General features: G+C 50.9%; 11 non-coding genes across 11 annotated transcripts; 8 read left to right on the top strand and 3 right to left on the bottom strand.

The window, feature by feature from the left end:
* Positions 1 to 499: 499 nt before the first annotated feature.
* LOC137987036 (5S ribosomal RNA) lies at positions 500 to 618 on the bottom strand. Its single transcript, XR_011120220.1, has one exon. It is a non-coding gene; the product is annotated as a 5S ribosomal RNA (ribosomal RNA).
* A 267-nt stretch (positions 619 to 885) lies between these two features.
* On the top strand, positions 886 to 1,077 carry LOC137987077 (U2 spliceosomal RNA). The gene has a single exon (XR_011120258.1). It is a non-coding gene; the product is annotated as a U2 spliceosomal RNA (small nuclear RNA).
* Positions 1,078 to 6,716: 5,639 nt separating this feature from the next.
* On the top strand, positions 6,717 to 6,907 carry LOC137987022 (U2 spliceosomal RNA). The gene has a single exon (XR_011120209.1). It is a non-coding gene; the product is annotated as a U2 spliceosomal RNA (small nuclear RNA).
* Positions 6,908 to 7,101: 194 nt separating this feature from the next.
* Positions 7,102 to 7,265, top strand: LOC137987053 (U1 spliceosomal RNA). The gene has a single exon (XR_011120235.1). It is a non-coding gene; the product is annotated as a U1 spliceosomal RNA (small nuclear RNA).
* A 976-nt stretch (positions 7,266 to 8,241) lies between these two features.
* Positions 8,242 to 8,360, bottom strand: LOC137987037 (5S ribosomal RNA). Its single transcript, XR_011120221.1, has one exon. It is a non-coding gene; the product is annotated as a 5S ribosomal RNA (ribosomal RNA).
* Positions 8,361 to 8,627: 267 nt separating this feature from the next.
* Positions 8,628 to 8,819, top strand: LOC137987079 (U2 spliceosomal RNA). Its single transcript, XR_011120260.1, has one exon. It is a non-coding gene; the product is annotated as a U2 spliceosomal RNA (small nuclear RNA).
* Positions 8,820 to 14,458: 5,639 nt separating this feature from the next.
* Positions 14,459 to 14,649, top strand: LOC137987023 (U2 spliceosomal RNA). Its single transcript, XR_011120210.1, has one exon. It is a non-coding gene; the product is annotated as a U2 spliceosomal RNA (small nuclear RNA).
* Positions 14,650 to 14,843: 194 nt separating this feature from the next.
* LOC137987054 (U1 spliceosomal RNA) lies at positions 14,844 to 15,007 on the top strand. Its single transcript, XR_011120236.1, has one exon. It is a non-coding gene; the product is annotated as a U1 spliceosomal RNA (small nuclear RNA).
* Positions 15,008 to 15,983: 976 nt separating this feature from the next.
* On the bottom strand, positions 15,984 to 16,102 carry LOC137987038 (5S ribosomal RNA). Its single transcript, XR_011120222.1, has one exon. It is a non-coding gene; the product is annotated as a 5S ribosomal RNA (ribosomal RNA).
* Positions 16,103 to 16,369: 267 nt separating this feature from the next.
* LOC137987080 (U2 spliceosomal RNA) lies at positions 16,370 to 16,561 on the top strand. Its single transcript, XR_011120261.1, has one exon. It is a non-coding gene; the product is annotated as a U2 spliceosomal RNA (small nuclear RNA).
* A 5,639-nt stretch (positions 16,562 to 22,200) lies between these two features.
* LOC137987024 (U2 spliceosomal RNA) lies at positions 22,201 to 22,391 on the top strand. The gene has a single exon (XR_011120211.1). It is a non-coding gene; the product is annotated as a U2 spliceosomal RNA (small nuclear RNA).
* Positions 22,392 to 22,434: the final 43 nt, after the last annotated feature.

Consider the following 22,434-nt stretch of genomic DNA (forward strand, 5'->3'; position numbering starts at 1 on the left):
ATTGGATTGTTATGCATAAAAAGTAAATCTTTCATGGTCAGGATAGTGTCTTATCGGCCCTTTGAATACGTACTGTCCGTGTTGAGCAGGGAACAGTAAGACTTTGAAGTGCGCTACGTCACGTAAGTCACGTTTTCGCAGGATCAATGTTGTAGTGTTGTAGCCTTCGTTGTATGCATATCATCACGGCTAGGTTAACGTCCATCTAATGCATAACAGTGCATGCATTTTTTACTTGTCGTATCCTGTTCTTTGCTTCACACGAAAGCATACGTTTAATGTCATAAATACGTTGGATTGATAAGGATCTCGCGCGCACGCGCTCCCTATTGGGAATACAAGTTCCACTTTCTCGTGTGAACTATTTTGTTTTTGTTGTATGTCTCATCTTTGACATATCGTTGGCATGTTGTGTTCAAAAAACCTGGTTTGGAATGTTCTTTCATTAAAGGAAACTGAGATTTTTTGAGATAATCAAGTGTACAGAAGGAAAAAGGGAAGCCTACAACACGGGGTATTCCCAGGCGGTCTCCCATCCAAGTACTAACCCCGCCCGACAGGGCTTAACTTCGGTGATCGGACGAGAACCGGTGTTTTCCCTGTGGTATGGTCGTAGACAAGTAATTCGCCGTGAAAATTAACTTTGTTATAAGGGAAAATAAAAACGAGGTCAGAGCAAGCACAATGTGCATTTGTCCTCTTGCCGTCAACGCAAGTGCCATGCAATGCTGGTCCTGCTGCCCACTGTACAAGGGCGATCGTTGTGTGCGCCTCGCTTTCAGGTTGGCTTTGGGCATTCCTTCCTTGGCACGGATTGTAATCGGACCACCATATCTCGTGGCCATGAGACTGGGAGCACCTTGTCCGCTGTGAGCATTTACGGGCATCGCTTCTCGGCCTTTTGGCTAAGATCAAGTGTAGTATCTGTTCTTATCAGCTTAATATCTGATACGCTGCTCATCGAGCAGCTCATATATTAAACTGATTTTTGGAACTGGGCCGTGGAAAAGAGGCTTGCCTCGTCCCGGCCACGGGTTGCCTCGGTATAGCACTACCTCCGAGCGTGGCCCACTTCCCTCTGGGGAAGAAATAATCAAGTGAAAGCAGAACAAATGACCAAGCAACCAACCTTCACATTTCTCTTCTCTTTTCTAGGTAGCATAGCAGCGAGTGGACAGCACGACACGACAGGACGAGGAGCACGTGACCCCCATTACCACATGGTATGCGCAGACAAGTTGCGTTTTTGCGGTTCCGGAGAGGTTGAAAAGGCATACTTACCTGACGCGGGTTTTTATTATCTGCCAGGTTCGTGCCTTTCCTTGTGGTACGCGTAAGTTCCGTATTGGAATTGGAGTGTGGGGACAAGCGTTTTTGGGATTTGTGGTAAGATTTTTGATTCCTGAGTTTTACTGGTGACCCTCCTGGGGACTTATGCTTGGCGTCCTGCCATAACCCAGGGTAGCCAGTCTTTCTGTTCCCTTCCTGGGAGCTTTGCTTTCCGGGGGGACTGTTTTTTCTCTTTTTCCCTTTTCATCATGCCTCTTGCGGCCTTTAAGAGGACAGTAGTCCTCGACCTTTCCGATGTTCCAACCTCTGTTCCCAGGGCGGAACTTGTTACAGCCATCAAGGGAAAGTTCACCCCCTTTGTGATTGACAGTATTCAGTTTGTTCCCGTAAAACTGGTTCAGATTACTTTCGCTGACCCAAAATGTAAAAATATTGTTGAAGGTTATGATTTTGTCACTTTAGCTGGTGCTAAGTGCAAAGTCATGTATGCTGGGCCTCGAGCTCAAAATGTTATGTTGTATCACTATCCCTTTGAGGAGAGTGATGATCGCCTCCGGCCCTACTTTTCCTCGTACGGGAAGGTGGAGACGATAAGGCACCAGCATTACCCGGGTGACCCTGCAATCTGCACTGGAGCCCGTATCATCAAAATGGTTCGTTCTGGCCGGATCCCTCGTAATCTGGACATTGCTGGATATAAATGTAAGGTGTGGTATGTGGGTCAGCCGGCCGAATGTGATATCTGTCGTGGGGAACACCTCACCAAAAACTGTGACTTGCGCGGGAAGTGCCGCAGGTGTCGGGAGCCTGGTCACATGGCCAGGGATTGCCCAACCCCCCCAATGCCTGGGGGAACCCACCATCTTCGCCTGCGACCCCCGCCCATCCGTCCGCTTCACTTGTTGTTGGTGCCACTCCCCCGGAGTCGCTGCCTCCCCTCCTGGATGTCAGTTCTGGTCCTGAGGACCTTCCCACTTCTCCTGCAAGCTCTGACCATGAGGACTCTGGGGACGAGGGGGTAACCCTTCGTCCTCCTGCCCCCACGCAACCTGGTATTTCAAGTTGGGGTTCCCACACCGACCTCAGGGACAATGAGTTATCCCCCCTGGTACTCCACCCATGGCCTCTCCTGCCACCAGTAAATGTTAAGGAGGGTGCGGCCCTCCCTAAAACGGTAATGGTGGGTCCTCGACGCGCGTGCAGGTGGCTGCCTCCCCCGCCGCTGCGTCTGATGGTTTGGCTGCGCCACAGAGTAATACAATGTTAACACTAGTAGTAACGTAGTTGGTGTAATGGACAATACTACTATAGTTAATGGAAAAGAAATGGAAATGGATAATAGTAATAATGTAGTTACTGGAAAAGAAATGACAAATAATGCTGTAGTTAATGGAAAAGAAATGGAAATGGATAATAGTAATAATGGAAAAGAAATGGATACGAATGATAATGAACTAGTTAATGAGACTGAATACAGTCAAAGTATATTTAGTGACGATGACCCTTTAACGGGCATCAATGTAACCCCTGTAAATACCCCACAGGTTCTATCTCTGTCTCCCGTAATGGTTAACGAGGTCGAGCTGACTGATTCACCAGTCACTAAGCGTGGACTTTCGGATGTTGAGGCTTCCTCTGATGATCAGGTCAAGTCTAAGAAGAAAGCGAAGAAACCTCTTCCTGGTTCTGCGGTCCCCGGCCGCTCGAAGTCTGGAAAGGGCAGGGAGTCTGGGAGGGCTGTTCATTCTGGCCTTCCCTCCTTGGCTCCCCCTGCCCCGGTTCGGAGCCGTCGCTCCTAGTTGTGCTGTCTCTCTCTTTCTTCTCAGTTATGGCTCTCTCTATCCTCTCCTTAAACACCAATGGTCTCAGGGACTCGTCCAAGCGCGCTGGTGTTCTGCACTGGTTACGTTCCTTTCCTCAGGTCCCTGACATTGTCTGCCTACAAGAGGGCCCACTGCTCTTCAGACAGTGAATGTCAGTCTGGTTTCGTTCATCTGGTTTTAATGCAGTTGCTTCTGTTGGCTCTGCACACTCTTGTGGTTGCATCATTTTATTCCGCCCCACGGTCACCCTTACGAGCTCTTGGTGTGACACCGCTGGGCGTGTTGTTTTTTGCCACTTTACCCATTCTGGGCACCCGTTTCGTATCTGCTGTCTCTACGCCCCCAATCGCAACCCAGCCCGTGACGACTTCCTGGACGACGTCTCGTCTTGGGTTGATCCCACCTATCCGACCTTCCTTGCCGGGGACTTTAACACTGTGTTCGACCGCGCCCTCGATCGTCGGGGCTCCAATGTCTCTGACACTTCCCGCGAAAGTACTGCTACCTTAAAACGTCTTTTTGACTCCTGCTGTTGTCTGGACATTTGGAGGCACCTGCATCCTTCCGATTCTGCCTTCTCTTGGACTCGCTCAGACGGCCTTATGGCCTCCCGTATTGATCTCATTGGTGCCCCGTACTCCTGTTACCATCAGTCTTGACTTGCGATATTATTCCTTGTCCGTTTTCGGATCACTGTGGTGTGGTGCTTTCTTGTAGTGTCCCAGACATTGCTGCTCCTGGGACAGTTTCTGGAAGCTCAACATTTCTGTCCTCAATGATGAGGACTATATCCAGCATATCACTAATTTTTGGTCCGTTTGGAGGCAGTCCATGCTGTCCTTCCCGTCACTAGCTAAGTGGTGGGATAAGGGCAAGAGCCAAATCAAAGGCCTCACAATTAAATATTGCGCTGAGCGCTCGAAAGAAAACATCGCAGTGTCGAGACCTCCTTGGCCGACTAGCTGGGCATCTTAAGAACCGTGTTGATGCCGGTTTCACCTCCTGTGTTGAGCCGTACCATTCTACCCTGTCTGCCCTTGCTGCCCTAGACCTCGAGGCAGCTCGGGGAGCCCAAGTCCGTGCTCGGGCCAATGGGTTGAGGAAGGTGAAACCTCCTCGGCCTTTTTCTTCCGTCTGGAAAAGAAGCGTGCCGCCGACCGACTTATTTCAGCACTTCGATGCGATGATGGCACAGTGGTCTCGAGTTCAAAGGACCTATGCCAGGCTTTTGCTTCCTTTTATTCTAACTTGTTTAGTGCCGAGCCTACTGACGGGGACGTGGCTCTTTCCCTGCTCGACGCCCTCACCTCCACCTTGTCCGCCGACCAGGCTCAACAGTGTGATGGTCCTCTCCAGTCGGAGGAGTGTTATACTGCTTTATGTGGGATGGCTCGAGGCAAGACCCCGGGCTTGGATGGCCTCCCTATGGAGTTTTATGTCAAATTCTGGCCGGTGCTCGGACAGGACCTCGTGCTCGTCCTGAACTCATGTTATGAGGCTGGCACTCTCAGCCTCTCTCAGCGTCGAGGCATCATTTCTCTCATCTTTAAGACGGGTGACCGGCTGAACCCTCGTAACTGGCGGCCAATTTCCCTCCTTAGTGTGGACTACAAGCTCGCTGCCCGCGTCATCGCTGGGCGTCTCCTGAAGGTTATTCATGCCGTGGTGGCTGAGGATCAAACCTGTGGTGTCCCCGGTCGTTATATTGGTGAGAACGTCGCTTATCTCCGAGACATGGTCCATTACGCCACGCAATCCGGGTCTCCTTGTGCCATCCTCTCGCTCGACCAAGAAAAAGCGTTTGATCGCGTTGATTGGTCCTTTCTGCATGCCACCCTCTGCAGAATGGGTTTCCAAACCTCCTTTCTGCGCTGGATCCGCCTTTTCTATAATGCTGTTCAGAGTGCTGTCATTGTTAACGGTCATGTCTCAAACTTTTTCAGTCTCACACGGGGGGTGCGTCAAGGCTGCCCCCTCGCACCTTTGCTGTATGTTATGGTCGCTGAGGTCTTGGCCGCCAATATTCGAGCAAATCCCGCCATTACTGGACCTTTGCTGCCTGGACTGCCCTCACCGCTCTCTCCAATTTCCCAGTACGCGGATGACACATCGCTCATCTTGTCCTCCGATGCCTCCATTAGGGCTGTTTTTGACACCTACACAAGGTATGAGCTTGGTTCTGGATCCAAGCTCAACCTGACAAAGTCTCGCGGCTTGTGGCTGGGGTCTTGGGCTGGCCGAACTGACCCCCCTGTCCCTCTCGACTGGACATCTTCTAAGCTTAAAATCCTCGGAGTCTTCATTGGCCCGCATGACATTGATGAACTAATTGGCGGCCTCGGATAGAGGCTGTGGAACGCGTCCTCTCCTCCTGGCGTCAGCGCTCCTTGTCTTTTCATGGCAAGGCTTTGGTCATCAATTGCCTGGCCCTCGCCAGGGTTTGGTATGTGGCATCCCTGGTCCACATGCCCCCCTGGGTACTTAAAGAACTTAACTCCCTTGTTTTCTCATTCTTCTGGAAAACCAAGCGGGAGCTCGTTGCACGTGCTGTGGTCGTTCAGCCCACATCGCTGGGAGGTTTCTCGGTGGTGGACATTAAGCTCAAGGTTTGGTCGCTTCTGGGTCAGTGGGTCAAACGGTCTACTTTGTCCTCGTCAAGCTGGTCCTCCTTTGTGTCGTACTGGTTTCAATCGTGTTTTGCTGCCTCCTCTCTTGATGTTTTCTCCCGTCCCGCTGCCTTCGACAGGTCCCTGTTACCGCCATTTTACTCCTCTTTGCTTTTGGCCTGGGAGTCGCTTGGTGGCTCTTTTTCCCCCTCCCGGGGAACTTTGGTTTTCGCATCCTCTGACCCTCACGTTGTCGCCTCCGTGGCTTTTTTTCTCTGCCAAAGTCGGTTACCAGTTTCTTTTATCCTGTTCCTCTGTCACACCGCACTGTGTAGTTAAGTTCTTTCCCTCCTTTGGGGACCTTTACTGGTATGATACGTGGCGCCAGTTCCACTTCTTTGATTTTGACCGCTTTGTTGTTGATTTCTCCTGGAAGGTAGCTCATGGTGTGATTTACACTGCTGAGCGTCTTCTCTCTTTTGGTTTATCTGTCTCCTCCGCTTGTTTTTGTGGTCCTGTCGTCGAGTCACTGTCGCATTTGCTCTTTGTGTGTCCCCTTGCTCAAAGTGTTGTTGGTTGGCTACAGTCCCTCCTTTTTCATTTCTCGCCTATGTGTCCTGTGCTTGAGCGTCGCCATTTACTTTTTGGTTTCAATTCCACTGAGCTTCACGCAGTGCCCAAAGTCTTCAGTTACCTGTTGTGTGCCTGTAAGTTTCACATCTGGCTGGCCCGCAATGACTACCGCTTTCGTTCTGTCAACCTGGGGCCCTCGCCGTCATTGAGGGAGCAAAGGCCCGTGTCAAGTTCCACCTCCCCTTGCTCTTCAAGCGTTTTTCAACCCGGAGACGTCGACGTTATTTTGCCCGCCAGTGGGGGGCGGATGGAGTCATCGCCTCTATGTTTCCAACAAGCTCGTTTTTCGCTTCGGGCCACCTGCTTAATTCACCCTCTGTACCACCTGATTTGCTTAGTTTTATTTCGCCTCTGTCGCCTAATACTGGTGACCAATGCCTCAGGCGTTGGATGAGTCTGTCGACTGGTGACCTTTGGTCTGCCATTCACCGCTGCTCATCGAGCAGCTCATATATTAAACTGATTTTTGGAACTGGGCCGTGGAAAAGAGGCTTGCCTCGTCCCGGCCACGGGTTGCCTCGGTATAGCACTACCTCCGAGCGTGGCCCACTTCCCTCTGGGGAAGAAATAATCAAGTGAAAGCAGAACAAATGACCAAGCAACCAACCTTCACATTCTCTTCTCTTTTCTAGGTAGCATAGCAGCGAGTGGACAGCACGACACGACAGGACGAGGAGCACGTGACCCCCATTACCACATGGTATGCGCAGACAAGTTGCGTTTTGCGGTTCCGGAGAGGTTGAAAAGGCATACTTACCTGACGCGGGAGGCACTGTGATCAGGGAGGCAGTCCTCTCAAGGTGAGGCTCTTTCATTGCACTTCGATTGGGTTGACCCTTGCGATTACCCCAAATGTGGGTAACTCGAGCGTATAATTTCTGGTAGTGGGGACCTGCGTTCGCGCTAGTCCCCGCACCAAACCCCGGTGGCAAAGTTGGCTAATGGGAAGGTTTGTTGGTAACGTTTCAGGCAGGGCAGGGAAGGAGATGCGGTGGCGGTGTAAGGACTAAGGAAGGTGAGTTGTATTTGTGAATTCCACTGCTGAAATTGTAGGTGAATGTTCCGTACTTGGTGCACTGCAAAACTGTGATTTTATTTCTTTCATTCTTGGCCGTAGAGAGAGCGAGAGGACGTGTTTATTTCAGCCGCATCGATTTCCATCGATAGACGAGTGAGACAAGAAAATGCCAGCGGGTCGAGCTCTTATCCTCGTGCATCGTTTCGAAAACGTAAGTGGATGTGTGTTTGTACTGCTCCATCGCGATAGATTTCTTTTGCGTTGTGTTATGTTGCGTTCTGGAGAGCCCGTTTTGCATTGAGTAACTGAGGACCCGCCAGATCAGTTGGCGTTACATTTCTGTGGCCAACACTTTGTGGTTTCTCTATGTTATCAGTTAATTGGATTGTTATCATAAAAAGTAAATCTTTCATGGTCAGGATAGTGTCTTATCGGCCCTTTGAATACGTACTGTCCGTGTTGAGCAGGGAACAGTAAGACTTTGAAGTGCGCTACGTCACGTAAGTCACGTTTTCGCAGGATCAATGTTGTAGTGTTGTAGCCTTCGTTGTATGCATATCATCCGGGCTAGGTTAACTTCCATCTAATGCATAACAGTGCATGCATTTTTTACTTGTCGTATCCTGTTCTTTGCTCACACGAAAAGATACGTTTCATGTCATAAACGTTGGATTGATAAGATCTCGCGCGCACGCGCTCCCTTGGGAATACAAGTTCCACTTTCTCGTGTGAACTATTTTGTTTTTGTTGTATGTCTCATCTTTGACATATCGTTGGCATGTTGTGTTCAAAAAACCTGGTTTGGAATGTTCTTTCATTAAAGGAAACTGAGATTTTTTGAGATAATCAAGTGTACAGAAGGAAAAAGGGAAGCCTACAACACGGGGTATTCCCAGGCGGTCTCCCATCCAAGTACTAACCCCGCCCGACAGGGCTTAACTTCGGTGATCGGACGAGAACCGGTGTTTTCCCTGTGGTATGGTCGTAGACAAGTAATTCGCCGTGAAAATTAACTTTGTTATAAGGGAAAATAAAAACGAGGTCAGAGCAAGCACAATGTGCATTTGTCCTCTTGCCGTCAACGCAAGTGCCATGCAATGCTGGTCCTGCTGCCCACTGTACAAGGGCGATCGTTGTGTGCGCCTCGCTTTCAGGTTGGCTTTGGGCATTCCTTCCTTGGCACGGATTGTAATCGGACCACCATATCTCGTGGCCATGAGACTGGGAGCACCTTGTCCGCTGTGAGCATTTACGGGCATCGCTTCTCGGCCTTTTGGCTAAGATCAAGTGTAGTATCTGTTCTTATCAGCTTAATATCTGATACGCTGCTCATCGAGCAGCTCATATATTAAACTGATTTTTGGAACTGGGCCGTGGAAAAGAGGCTTGCCTCGTCCCGGCCACGGGTTGCCTCGGTATAGCACTACCTCCGAGCGTGGCCCACTTCCCTCTGGGGAAGAAATAATCAAGTGAAAGCAGAACAAATGACCAAGCAACCAACCTTCACATTTCTCTTCTCTTTTCTAGGTAGCATAGCAGCGAGTGGACAGCACGACACGACAGGACGAGGAGCACGTGACCCCCATTACCACATGGTATGCGCAGACAAGTTGCGTTTTTGCGGTTCCGGAGAGGTTGAAAAGGCATACTTACCTGACGCGGGTTTTTATTATCTGCCAGGTTCGTGCCTTTCCTTGTGGTACGCGTAAGTTCCGTATTGGAATTGGAGTGTGGGGACAAGCGTTTTTGGGATTTGTGGTAAGATTTTTGATTCCTGAGTTTTACTGGTGACCCTCCTGGGGACTTATGCTTGGCGTCCTGCCATAACCCAGGGTAGCCAGTCTTTCTGTTCCCTTCCTGGGAGCTTTGCTTTCCGGGGGGACTGTTTTTTCTCTTTTTCCCTTTTCATCATGCCTCTTGCGGCCTTTAAGAGGACAGTAGTCCTCGACCTTTCCGATGTTCCAACCTCTGTTCCCAGGGCGGAACTTGTTACAGCCATCAAGGGAAAGTTCACCCCCTTTGTGATTGACAGTATTCAGTTTGTTCCCGTAAAACTGGTTCAGATTACTTTCGCTGACCCAAAATGTAAAAATATTGTTGAAGGTTATGATTTTGTCACTTTAGCTGGTGCTAAGTGCAAAGTCATGTATGCTGGGCCTCGAGCTCAAAATGTTATGTTGTATCACTATCCCTTTGAGGAGAGTGATGATCGCCTCCGGCCCTACTTTTCCTCGTACGGGAAGGTGGAGACGATAAGGCACCAGCATTACCCGGGTGACCCTGCAATCTGCACTGGAGCCCGTATCATCAAAATGGTTCGTTCTGGCCGGATCCCTCGTAATCTGGACATTGCTGGATATAAATGTAAGGTGTGGTATGTGGGTCAGCCGGCCGAATGTGATATCTGTCGTGGGGAACACCTCACCAAAAACTGTGACTTGCGCGGGAAGTGCCGCAGGTGTCGGGAGCCTGGTCACATGGCCAGGGATTGCCCAACCCCCCCAATGCCTGGGGGAACCCACCATCTTCGCCTGCGACCCCCGCCCATCCGTCCGCTTCACTTGTTGTTGGTGCCACTCCCCCGGAGTCGCTGCCTCCCCTCCTGGATGTCAGTTCTGGTCCTGAGGACCTTCCCACTTCTCCTGCAAGCTCTGACCATGAGGACTCTGGGGACGAGGGGGTAACCCTTCGTCCTCCTGCCCCCACGCAACCTGGTATTTCAAGTTGGGGTTCCCACACCGACCTCAGGGACAATGAGTTATCCCCCCTGGTACTCCACCCATGGCCTCTCCTGCCACCAGTAAATGTTAAGGAGGGTGCGGCCCTCCCTAAAACGGTAATGGTGGGTCCTCGACGCGCGTGCAGGTGGCTGCCTCCCCCGCCGCTGCGTCTGATGGTTTGGCTGCGCCACAGAGTAATACAATGTTAACACTAGTAGTAACGTAGTTGGTGTAATGGACAATACTACTATAGTTAATGGAAAAGAAATGGAAATGGATAATAGTAATAATGTAGTTACTGGAAAAGAAATGACAAATAATGCTGTAGTTAATGGAAAAGAAATGGAAATGGATAATAGTAATAATGGAAAAGAAATGGATACGAATGATAATGAACTAGTTAATGAGACTGAATACAGTCAAAGTATATTTAGTGACGATGACCCTTTAACGGGCATCAATGTAACCCCTGTAAATACCCCACAGGTTCTATCTCTGTCTCCCGTAATGGTTAACGAGGTCGAGCTGACTGATTCACCAGTCACTAAGCGTGGACTTTCGGATGTTGAGGCTTCCTCTGATGATCAGGTCAAGTCTAAGAAGAAAGCGAAGAAACCTCTTCCTGGTTCTGCGGTCCCCGGCCGCTCGAAGTCTGGAAAGGGCAGGGAGTCTGGGAGGGCTGTTCATTCTGGCCTTCCCTCCTTGGCTCCCCCTGCCCCGGTTCGGAGCCGTCGCTCCTAGTTGTGCTGTCTCTCTCTTTCTTCTCAGTTATGGCTCTCTCTATCCTCTCCTTAAACACCAATGGTCTCAGGGACTCGTCCAAGCGCGCTGGTGTTCTGCACTGGTTACGTTCCTTTCCTCAGGTCCCTGACATTGTCTGCCTACAAGAGGGCCCACTGCTCTTCAGACAGTGAATGTCAGTCTGGTTTCGTTCATCTGGTTTTAATGCAGTTGCTTCTGTTGGCTCTGCACACTCTTGTGGTTGCATCATTTTATTCCGCCCCACGGTCACCCTTACGAGCTCTTGGTGTGACACCGCTGGGCGTGTTGTTTTTTGCCACTTTACCCATTCTGGGCACCCGTTTCGTATCTGCTGTCTCTACGCCCCCAATCGCAACCCAGCCCGTGACGACTTCCTGGACGACGTCTCGTCTTGGGTTGATCCCACCTATCCGACCTTCCTTGCCGGGGACTTTAACACTGTGTTCGACCGCGCCCTCGATCGTCGGGGCTCCAATGTCTCTGACACTTCCCGCGAAAGTACTGCTACCTTAAAACGTCTTTTTGACTCCTGCTGTTGTCTGGACATTTGGAGGCACCTGCATCCTTCCGATTCTGCCTTCTCTTGGACTCGCTCAGACGGCCTTATGGCCTCCCGTATTGATCTCATTGGTGCCCCGTACTCCTGTTACCATCAGTCTTGACTTGCGATATTATTCCTTGTCCGTTTTCGGATCACTGTGGTGTGGTGCTTTCTTGTAGTGTCCCAGACATTGCTGCTCCTGGGACAGTTTCTGGAAGCTCAACATTTCTGTCCTCAATGATGAGGACTATATCCAGCATATCACTAATTTTTGGTCCGTTTGGAGGCAGTCCATGCTGTCCTTCCCGTCACTAGCTAAGTGGTGGGATAAGGGCAAGAGCCAAATCAAAGGCCTCACAATTAAATATTGCGCTGAGCGCTCGAAAGAAAACATCGCAGTGTCGAGACCTCCTTGGCCGACTAGCTGGGCATCTTAAGAACCGTGTTGATGCCGGTTTCACCTCCTGTGTTGAGCCGTACCATTCTACCCTGTCTGCCCTTGCTGCCCTAGACCTCGAGGCAGCTCGGGGAGCCCAAGTCCGTGCTCGGGCCAATGGGTTGAGGAAGGTGAAACCTCCTCGGCCTTTTTCTTCCGTCTGGAAAAGAAGCGTGCCGCCGACCGACTTATTTCAGCACTTCGATGCGATGATGGCACAGTGGTCTCGAGTTCAAAGGACCTATGCCAGGCTTTTGCTTCCTTTTATTCTAACTTGTTTAGTGCCGAGCCTACTGACGGGGACGTGGCTCTTTCCCTGCTCGACGCCCTCACCTCCACCTTGTCCGCCGACCAGGCTCAACAGTGTGATGGTCCTCTCCAGTCGGAGGAGTGTTATACTGCTTTATGTGGGATGGCTCGAGGCAAGACCCCGGGCTTGGATGGCCTCCCTATGGAGTTTTATGTCAAATTCTGGCCGGTGCTCGGACAGGACCTCGTGCTCGTCCTGAACTCATGTTATGAGGCTGGCACTCTCAGCCTCTCTCAGCGTCGAGGCATCATTTCTCTCATCTTTAAGACGGGTGACCGGCTGAACCCTCGTAACTGGCGGCCAATTTCCCTCCTTAGTGTGGACTACAAGCTCGCTGCCCGCGTCATCGCTGGGCGTCTCCTGAAGGTTATTCATGCCGTGGTGGCTGAGGATCAAACCTGTGGTGTCCCCGGTCGTTATATTGGTGAGAACGTCGCTTATCTCCGAGACATGGTCCATTACGCCACGCAATCCGGGTCTCCTTGTGCCATCCTCTCGCTCGACCAAGAAAAAGCGTTTGATCGCGTTGATTGGTCCTTTCTGCATGCCACCCTCTGCAGAATGGGTTTCCAAACCTCCTTTCTGCGCTGGATCCGCCTTTTCTATAATGCTGTTCAGAGTGCTGTCATTGTTAACGGTCATGTCTCAAACTTTTTCAGTCTCACACGGGGGGTGCGTCAAGGCTGCCCCCTCGCACCTTTGCTGTATGTTATGGTCGCTGAGGTCTTGGCCGCCAATATTCGAGCAAATCCCGCCATTACTGGACCTTTGCTGCCTGGACTGCCCTCACCGCTCTCTCCAATTTCCCAGTACGCGGATGACACATCGCTCATCTTGTCCTCCGATGCCTCCATTAGGGCTGTTTTTGACACCTACACAAGGTATGAGCTTGGTTCTGGATCCAAGCTCAACCTGACAAAGTCTCGCGGCTTGTGGCTGGGGTCTTGGGCTGGCCGAACTGACCCCCCTGTCCCTCTCGACTGGACATCTTCTAAGCTTAAAATCCTCGGAGTCTTCATTGGCCCGCATGACATTGATGAACTAATTGGCGGCCTCGGATAGAGGCTGTGGAACGCGTCCTCTCCTCCTGGCGTCAGCGCTCCTTGTCTTTTCATGGCAAGGCTTTGGTCATCAATTGCCTGGCCCTCGCCAGGGTTTGGTATGTGGCATCCCTGGTCCACATGCCCCCCTGGGTACTTAAAGAACTTAACTCCCTTGTTTTCTCATTCTTCTGGAAAACCAAGCGGGAGCTCGTTGCACGTGCTGTGGTCGTTCAGCCCACATCGCTGGGAGGTTTCTCGGTGGTGGACATTAAGCTCAAGGTTTGGTCGCTTCTGGGTCAGTGGGTCAAACGGTCTACTTTGTCCTCGTCAAGCTGGTCCTCCTTTGTGTCGTACTGGTTTCAATCGTGTTTTGCTGCCTCCTCTCTTGATGTTTTCTCCCGTCCCGCTGCCTTCGACAGGTCCCTGTTACCGCCATTTTACTCCTCTTTGCTTTTGGCCTGGGAGTCGCTTGGTGGCTCTTTTTCCCCCTCCCGGGGAACTTTGGTTTTCGCATCCTCTGACCCTCACGTTGTCGCCTCCGTGGCTTTTTTTCTCTGCCAAAGTCGGTTACCAGTTTCTTTTATCCTGTTCCTCTGTCACACCGCACTGTGTAGTTAAGTTCTTTCCCTCCTTTGGGGACCTTTACTGGTATGATACGTGGCGCCAGTTCCACTTCTTTGATTTTGACCGCTTTGTTGTTGATTTCTCCTGGAAGGTAGCTCATGGTGTGATTTACACTGCTGAGCGTCTTCTCTCTTTTGGTTTATCTGTCTCCTCCGCTTGTTTTTGTGGTCCTGTCGTCGAGTCACTGTCGCATTTGCTCTTTGTGTGTCCCCTTGCTCAAAGTGTTGTTGGTTGGCTACAGTCCCTCCTTTTTCATTTCTCGCCTATGTGTCCTGTGCTTGAGCGTCGCCATTTACTTTTTGGTTTCAATTCCACTGAGCTTCACGCAGTGCCCAAAGTCTTCAGTTACCTGTTGTGTGCCTGTAAGTTTCACATCTGGCTGGCCCGCAATGACTACCGCTTTCGTTCTGTCAACCTGGGGCCCTCGCCGTCATTGAGGGAGCAAAGGCCCGTGTCAAGTTCCACCTCCCCTTGCTCTTCAAGCGTTTTTCAACCCGGAGACGTCGACGTTATTTTGCCCGCCAGTGGGGGGCGGATGGAGTCATCGCCTCTATGTTTCCAACAAGCTCGTTTTTCGCTTCGGGCCACCTGCTTAATTCACCCTCTGTACCACCTGATTTGCTTAGTTTTATTTCGCCTCTGTCGCCTAATACTGGTGACCAATGCCTCAGGCGTTGGATGAGTCTGTCGACTGGTGACCTTTGGTCTGCCATTCACCGCTGCTCATCGAGCAGCTCATATATTAAACTGATTTTTGGAACTGGGCCGTGGAAAAGAGGCTTGCCTCGTCCCGGCCACGGGTTGCCTCGGTATAGCACTACCTCCGAGCGTGGCCCACTTCCCTCTGGGGAAGAAATAATCAAGTGAAAGCAGAACAAATGACCAAGCAACCAACCTTCACATTCTCTTCTCTTTTCTAGGTAGCATAGCAGCGAGTGGACAGCACGACACGACAGGACGAGGAGCACGTGACCCCCATTACCACATGGTATGCGCAGACAAGTTGCGTTTTGCGGTTCCGGAGAGGTTGAAAAGGCATACTTACCTGACGCGGGAGGCACTGTGATCAGGGAGGCAGTCCTCTCAAGGTGAGGCTCTTTCATTGCACTTCGATTGGGTTGACCCTTGCGATTACCCCAAATGTGGGTAACTCGAGCGTATAATTTCTGGTAGTGGGGACCTGCGTTCGCGCTAGTCCCCGCACCAAACCCCGGTGGCAAAGTTGGCTAATGGGAAGGTTTGTTGGTAACGTTTCAGGCAGGGCAGGGAAGGAGATGCGGTGGCGGTGTAAGGACTAAGGAAGGTGAGTTGTATTTGTGAATTCCACTGCTGAAATTGTAGGTGAATGTTCCGTACTTGGTGCACTGCAAAACTGTGATTTTATTTCTTTCATTCTTGGCCGTAGAGAGAGCGAGAGGACGTGTTTATTTCAGCCGCATCGATTTCCATCGATAGACGAGTGAGACAAGAAAATGCCAGCGGGTCGAGCTCTTATCCTCGTGCATCGTTTCGAAAACGTAAGTGGATGTGTGTTTGTACTGCTCCATCGCGATAGATTTCTTTTGCGTTGTGTTATGTTGCGTTCTGGAGAGCCCGTTTTGCATTGAGTAACTGAGGACCCGCCAGATCAGTTGGCGTTACATTTCTGTGGCCAACACTTTGTGGTTTCTCTATGTTATCAGTTAATTGGATTGTTATCATAAAAAGTAAATCTTTCATGGTCAGGATAGTGTCTTATCGGCCCTTTGAATACGTACTGTCCGTGTTGAGCAGGGAACAGTAAGACTTTGAAGTGCGCTACGTCACGTAAGTCACGTTTTCGCAGGATCAATGTTGTAGTGTTGTAGCCTTCGTTGTATGCATATCATCCGGGCTAGGTTAACTTCCATCTAATGCATAACAGTGCATGCATTTTTTACTTGTCGTATCCTGTTCTTTGCTCACACGAAAAGATACGTTTCATGTCATAAACGTTGGATTGATAAGATCTCGCGCGCACGCGCTCCCTTGGGAATACAAGTTCCACTTTCTCGTGTGAACTATTTTGTTTTTGTTGTATGTCTCATCTTTGACATATCGTTGGCATGTTGTGTTCAAAAAACCTGGTTTGGAATGTTCTTTCATTAAAGGAAACTGAGATTTTTTGAGATAATCAAGTGTACAGAAGGAAAAAGGGAAGCCTACAACACGGGGTATTCCCAGGCGGTCTCCCATCCAAGTACTAACCCCGCCCGACAGGGCTTAACTTCGGTGATCGGACGAGAACCGGTGTTTTCCCTGTGGTATGGTCGTAGACAAGTAATTCGCCGTGAAAATTAACTTTGTTATAAGGGAAAATAAAAACGAGGTCAGAGCAAGCACAATGTGCATTTGTCCTCTTGCCGTCAACGCAAGTGCCATGCAATGCTGGTCCTGCTGCCCACTGTACAAGGGCGATCGTTGTGTGCGCCTCGCTTTCAGGTTGGCTTTGGGCATTCCTTCCTTGGCACGGATTGTAATCGGACCACCATATCTCGTGGCCATGAGACTGGGAGCACCTTGTCCGCTGTGAGCATTTACGGGCATCGCTTCTCGGCCTTTTGGCTAAGATCAAGTGTAGTATCTGTTCTTATCAGCTTAATATCTGATACGCTGCTCATCGAGCAGCTCATATATTAAACTGATTTTTGGAACTGGGCCGTGGAAAAGAGGCTTGCCTCGTCCCGGCCACGGGTTGCCTCGGTATAGCACTACCTCCGAGCGTGGCCCACTTCCCTCTGGGGAAGAAATAATCAAGTGAAAGCAGAACAAATGACCAAGCAACCAACCTTCACATTTCTCTTCTCTTTTCTAGGTAGCATAGCAGCGAGTGGACAGCACGACACGACAGGACGAGGAGCACGTGACCCCCATTACCACATGGTATGCGCAGACAAGTTGCGTTTTTGCGGTTCCGGAGAGGTTGAAAAGGCATACTTACCTGACGCGGGTTTTTATTATCTGCCAGGTTCGTGCCTTTCCTTGTGGTACGCGTAAGTTCCGTATTGGAATTGGAGTGTGGGGACAAGCGTTTTTGGGATTTGTGGTAAGATTTTTGATTCCTGAGTTTTACTGGTGACCCTCCTGGGGACTTATGCTTGGCGTCCTGCCATAACCCAGGGTAGCCAGTCTTTCTGTTCCCTTCCTGGGAGCTTTGCTTTCCGGGGGGACTGTTTTTTCTCTTTTTCCCTTTTCATCATGCCTCTTGCGGCCTTTAAGAGGACAGTAGTCCTCGACCTTTCCGATGTTCCAACCTCTGTTCCCAGGGCGGAACTTGTTACAGCCATCAAGGGAAAGTTCACCCCCTTTGTGATTGACAGTATTCAGTTTGTTCCCGTAAAACTGGTTCAGATTACTTTCGCTGACCCAAAATGTAAAAATATTGTTGAAGGTTATGATTTTGTCACTTTAGCTGGTGCTAAGTGCAAAGTCATGTATGCTGGGCCTCGAGCTCAAAATGTTATGTTGTATCACTATCCCTTTGAGGAGAGTGATGATCGCCTCCGGCCCTACTTTTCCTCGTACGGGAAGGTGGAGACGATAAGGCACCAGCATTACCCGGGTGACCCTGCAATCTGCACTGGAGCCCGTATCATCAAAATGGTTCGTTCTGGCCGGATCCCTCGTAATCTGGACATTGCTGGATATAAATGTAAGGTGTGGTATGTGGGTCAGCCGGCCGAATGTGATATCTGTCGTGGGGAACACCTCACCAAAAACTGTGACTTGCGCGGGAAGTGCCGCAGGTGTCGGGAGCCTGGTCACATGGCCAGGGATTGCCCAACCCCCCCAATGCCTGGGGGAACCCACCATCTTCGCCTGCGACCCCCGCCCATCCGTCCGCTTCACTTGTTGTTGGTGCCACTCCCCCGGAGTCGCTGCCTCCCCTCCTGGATGTCAGTTCTGGTCCTGAGGACCTTCCCACTTCTCCTGCAAGCTCTGACCATGAGGACTCTGGGGACGAGGGGGTAACCCTTCGTCCTCCTGCCCCCACGCAACCTGGTATTTCAAGTTGGGGTTCCCACACCGACCTCAGGGACAATGAGTTATCCCCCCTGGTACTCCACCCATGGCCTCTCCTGCCACCAGTAAATGTTAAGGAGGGTGCGGCCCTCCCTAAAACGGTAATGGTGGGTCCTCGACGCGCGTGCAGGTGGCTGCCTCCCCCGCCGCTGCGTCTGATGGTTTGGCTGCGCCACAGAGTAATACAATGTTAACACTAGTAGTAACGTAGTTGGTGTAATGGACAATACTACTATAGTTAATGGAAAAGAAATGGAAATGGATAATAGTAATAATGTAGTTACTGGAAAAGAAATGACAAATAATGCTGTAGTTAATGGAAAAGAAATGGAAATGGATAATAGTAATAATGGAAAAGAAATGGATACGAATGATAATGAACTAGTTAATGAGACTGAATACAGTCAAAGTATATTTAGTGACGATGACCCTTTAACGGGCATCAATGTAACCCCTGTAAATACCCCACAGGTTCTATCTCTGTCTCCCGTAATGGTTAACGAGGTCGAGCTGACTGATTCACCAGTCACTAAGCGTGGACTTTCGGATGTTGAGGCTTCCTCTGATGATCAGGTCAAGTCTAAGAAGAAAGCGAAGAAACCTCTTCCTGGTTCTGCGGTCCCCGGCCGCTCGAAGTCTGGAAAGGGCAGGGAGTCTGGGAGGGCTGTTCATTCTGGCCTTCCCTCCTTGGCTCCCCCTGCCCCGGTTCGGAGCCGTCGCTCCTAGTTGTGCTGTCTCTCTCTTTCTTCTCAGTTATGGCTCTCTCTATCCTCTCCTTAAACACCAATGGTCTCAGGGACTCGTCCAAGCGCGCTGGTGTTCTGCACTGGTTACGTTCCTTTCCTCAGGTCCCTGACATTGTCTGCCTACAAGAGGGCCCACTGCTCTTCAGACAGTGAATGTCAGTCTGGTTTCGTTCATCTGGTTTTAATGCAGTTGCTTCTGTTGGCTCTGCACACTCTTGTGGTTGCATCATTTTATTCCGCCCCACGGTCACCCTTACGAGCTCTTGGTGTGACACCGCTGGGCGTGTTGTTTTTTGCCACTTTACCCATTCTGGGCACCCGTTTCGTATCTGCTGTCTCTACGCCCCCAATCGCAACCCAGCCCGTGACGACTTCCTGGACGACGTCTCGTCTTGGGTTGATCCCACCTATCCGACCTTCCTTGCCGGGGACTTTAACACTGTGTTCGACCGCGCCCTCGATCGTCGGGGCTCCAATGTCTCTGACACTTCCCGCGAAAGTACTGCTACCTTAAAACGTCTTTTTGACTCCTGCTGTTGTCTGGACATTTGGAGGCACCTGCATCCTTCCGATTCTGCCTTCTCTTGGACTCGCTCAGACGGCCTTATGGCCTCCCGTATTGATCTCATTGGTGCCCCGTACTCCTGTTACCATCAGTCTTGACTTGCGATATTATTCCTTGTCCGTTTTCGGATCACTGTGGTGTGGTGCTTTCTTGTAGTGTCCCAGACATTGCTGCTCCTGGGACAGTTTCTGGAAGCTCAACATTTCTGTCCTCAATGATGAGGACTATATCCAGCATATCACTAATTTTTGGTCCGTTTGGAGGCAGTCCATGCTGTCCTTCCCGTCACTAGCTAAGTGGTGGGATAAGGGCAAGAGCCAAATCAAAGGCCTCACAATTAAATATTGCGCTGAGCGCTCGAAAGAAAACATCGCAGTGTCGAGACCTCCTTGGCCGACTAGCTGGGCATCTTAAGAACCGTGTTGATGCCGGTTTCACCTCCTGTGTTGAGCCGTACCATTCTACCCTGTCTGCCCTTGCTGCCCTAGACCTCGAGGCAGCTCGGGGAGCCCAAGTCCGTGCTCGGGCCAATGGGTTGAGGAAGGTGAAACCTCCTCGGCCTTTTTCTTCCGTCTGGAAAAGAAGCGTGCCGCCGACCGACTTATTTCAGCACTTCGATGCGATGATGGCACAGTGGTCTCGAGTTCAAAGGACCTATGCCAGGCTTTTGCTTCCTTTTATTCTAACTTGTTTAGTGCCGAGCCTACTGACGGGGACGTGGCTCTTTCCCTGCTCGACGCCCTCACCTCCACCTTGTCCGCCGACCAGGCTCAACAGTGTGATGGTCCTCTCCAGTCGGAGGAGTGTTATACTGCTTTATGTGGGATGGCTCGAGGCAAGACCCCGGGCTTGGATGGCCTCCCTATGGAGTTTTATGTCAAATTCTGGCCGGTGCTCGGACAGGACCTCGTGCTCGTCCTGAACTCATGTTATGAGGCTGGCACTCTCAGCCTCTCTCAGCGTCGAGGCATCATTTCTCTCATCTTTAAGACGGGTGACCGGCTGAACCCTCGTAACTGGCGGCCAATTTCCCTCCTTAGTGTGGACTACAAGCTCGCTGCCCGCGTCATCGCTGGGCGTCTCCTGAAGGTTATTCATGCCGTGGTGGCTGAGGATCAAACCTGTGGTGTCCCCGGTCGTTATATTGGTGAGAACGTCGCTTATCTCCGAGACATGGTCCATTACGCCACGCAATCCGGGTCTCCTTGTGCCATCCTCTCGCTCGACCAAGAAAAAGCGTTTGATCGCGTTGATTGGTCCTTTCTGCATGCCACCCTCTGCAGAATGGGTTTCCAAACCTCCTTTCTGCGCTGGATCCGCCTTTTCTATAATGCTGTTCAGAGTGCTGTCATTGTTAACGGTCATGTCTCAAACTTTTTCAGTCTCACACGGGGGGTGCGTCAAGGCTGCCCCCTCGCACCTTTGCTGTATGTTATGGTCGCTGAGGTCTTGGCCGCCAATATTCGAGCAAATCCCGCCATTACTGGACCTTTGCTGCCTGGACTGCCCTCACCGCTCTCTCCAATTTCCCAGTACGCGGATGACACATCGCTCATCTTGTCCTCCGATGCCTCCATTAGGGCTGTTTTTGACACCTACACAAGGTATGAGCTTGGTTCTGGATCCAAGCTCAACCTGACAAAGTCTCGCGGCTTGTGGCTGGGGTCTTGGGCTGGCCGAACTGACCCCCCTGTCCCTCTCGACTGGACATCTTCTAAGCTTAAAATCCTCGGAGTCTTCATTGGCCCGCATGACATTGATGAACTAATTGGCGGCCTCGGATAGAGGCTGTGGAACGCGTCCTCTCCTCCTGGCGTCAGCGCTCCTTGTCTTTTCATGGCAAGGCTTTGGTCATCAATTGCCTGGCCCTCGCCAGGGTTTGGTATGTGGCATCCCTGGTCCACATGCCCCCCTGGGTACTTAAAGAACTTAACTCCCTTGTTTTCTCATTCTTCTGGAAAACCAAGCGGGAGCTCGTTGCACGTGCTGTGGTCGTTCAGCCCACATCGCTGGGAGGTTTCTCGGTGGTGGACATTAAGCTCAAGGTTTGGTCGCTTCTGGGTCAGTGGGTCAAACGGTCTACTTTGTCCTCGTCAAGCTGGTCCTCCTTTGTGTCGTACTGGTTTCAATCGTGTTTTGCTGCCTCCTCTCTTGATGTTTTCTCCCGTCCCGCTGCCTTCGACAGGTCCCTGTTACCGCCATTTTACTCCTCTTTGCTTTTGGCCTGGGAGTCGCTTGGTGGCTCTTTTTCCCCCTCCCGGGGAACTTTGGTTTTCGCATCCTCTGACCCTCACGTTGTCGCCTCCGTGGCTTTTTTTCTCTGCCAAAGTCGGTTACCAGTTTCTTTTATCCTGTTCCTCTGTCACACCGCACTGTGTAGTTAAGTTCTTTCCCTCCTTTGGGGACCTTTACTGGTATGATACGTGGCGCCAGTTCCACTTCTTTGATTTTGACCGCTTTGTTGTTGATTTCTCCTGGAAGGTAGCTCATGGTGTGATTTACACTGCTGAGCGTCTTCTCTCTTTTGGTTTATCTGTCTCCTCCGCTTGTTTTTGTGGTCCTGTCGTCGAGTCACTGTCGCATTTGCTCTTTGTGTGTCCCCTTGCTCAAAGTGTTGTTGGTTGGCTACAGTCCCTCCTTTTTCATTTCTCGCCTATGTGTCCTGTGCTTGAGCGTCGCCATTTACTTTTTGGTTTCAATTCCACTGAGCTTCACGCAGTGCCCAAAGTCTTCAGTTACCTGTTGTGTGCCTGTAAGTTTCACATCTGGCTGGCCCGCAATGACTACCGCTTTCGTTCTGTCAACCTGGGGCCCTCGCCGTCATTGAGGGAGCAAAGGCCCGTGTCAAGTTCCACCTCCCCTTGCTCTTCAAGCGTTTTTCAACCCGGAGACGTCGACGTTATTTTGCCCGCCAGTGGGGGGCGGATGGAGTCATCGCCTCTATGTTTCCAACAAGCTCGTTTTTCGCTTCGGGCCACCTGCTTAATTCACCCTCTGTACCACCTGATTTGCTTAGTTTTATTTCGCCTCTGTCGCCTAATACTGGTGACCAATGCCTCAGGCGTTGGATGAGTCTGTCGACTGGTGACCTTTGGTCTGCCATTCACCGCTGCTCATCGAGCAGCTCATATATTAAACTGATTTTTGGAACTGGGCCGTGGAAAAGAGGCTTGCCTCGTCCCGGCCACGGGTTGCCTCGGTATAGCACTACCTCCGAGCGTGGCCCACTTCCCTCTGGGGAAGAAATAATCAAGTGAAAGCAGAACAAATGACCAA

The sequence above is a fragment of the Montipora foliosa genome, unplaced genomic scaffold (genome assembly GCF_036669935.1).
Source record: "Montipora foliosa isolate CH-2021 unplaced genomic scaffold, ASM3666993v2 scaffold_306, whole genome shotgun sequence".
In the NCBI taxonomy this organism is placed as follows: domain Eukaryota; kingdom Metazoa; phylum Cnidaria; class Anthozoa; order Scleractinia; family Acroporidae; genus Montipora; species Montipora foliosa.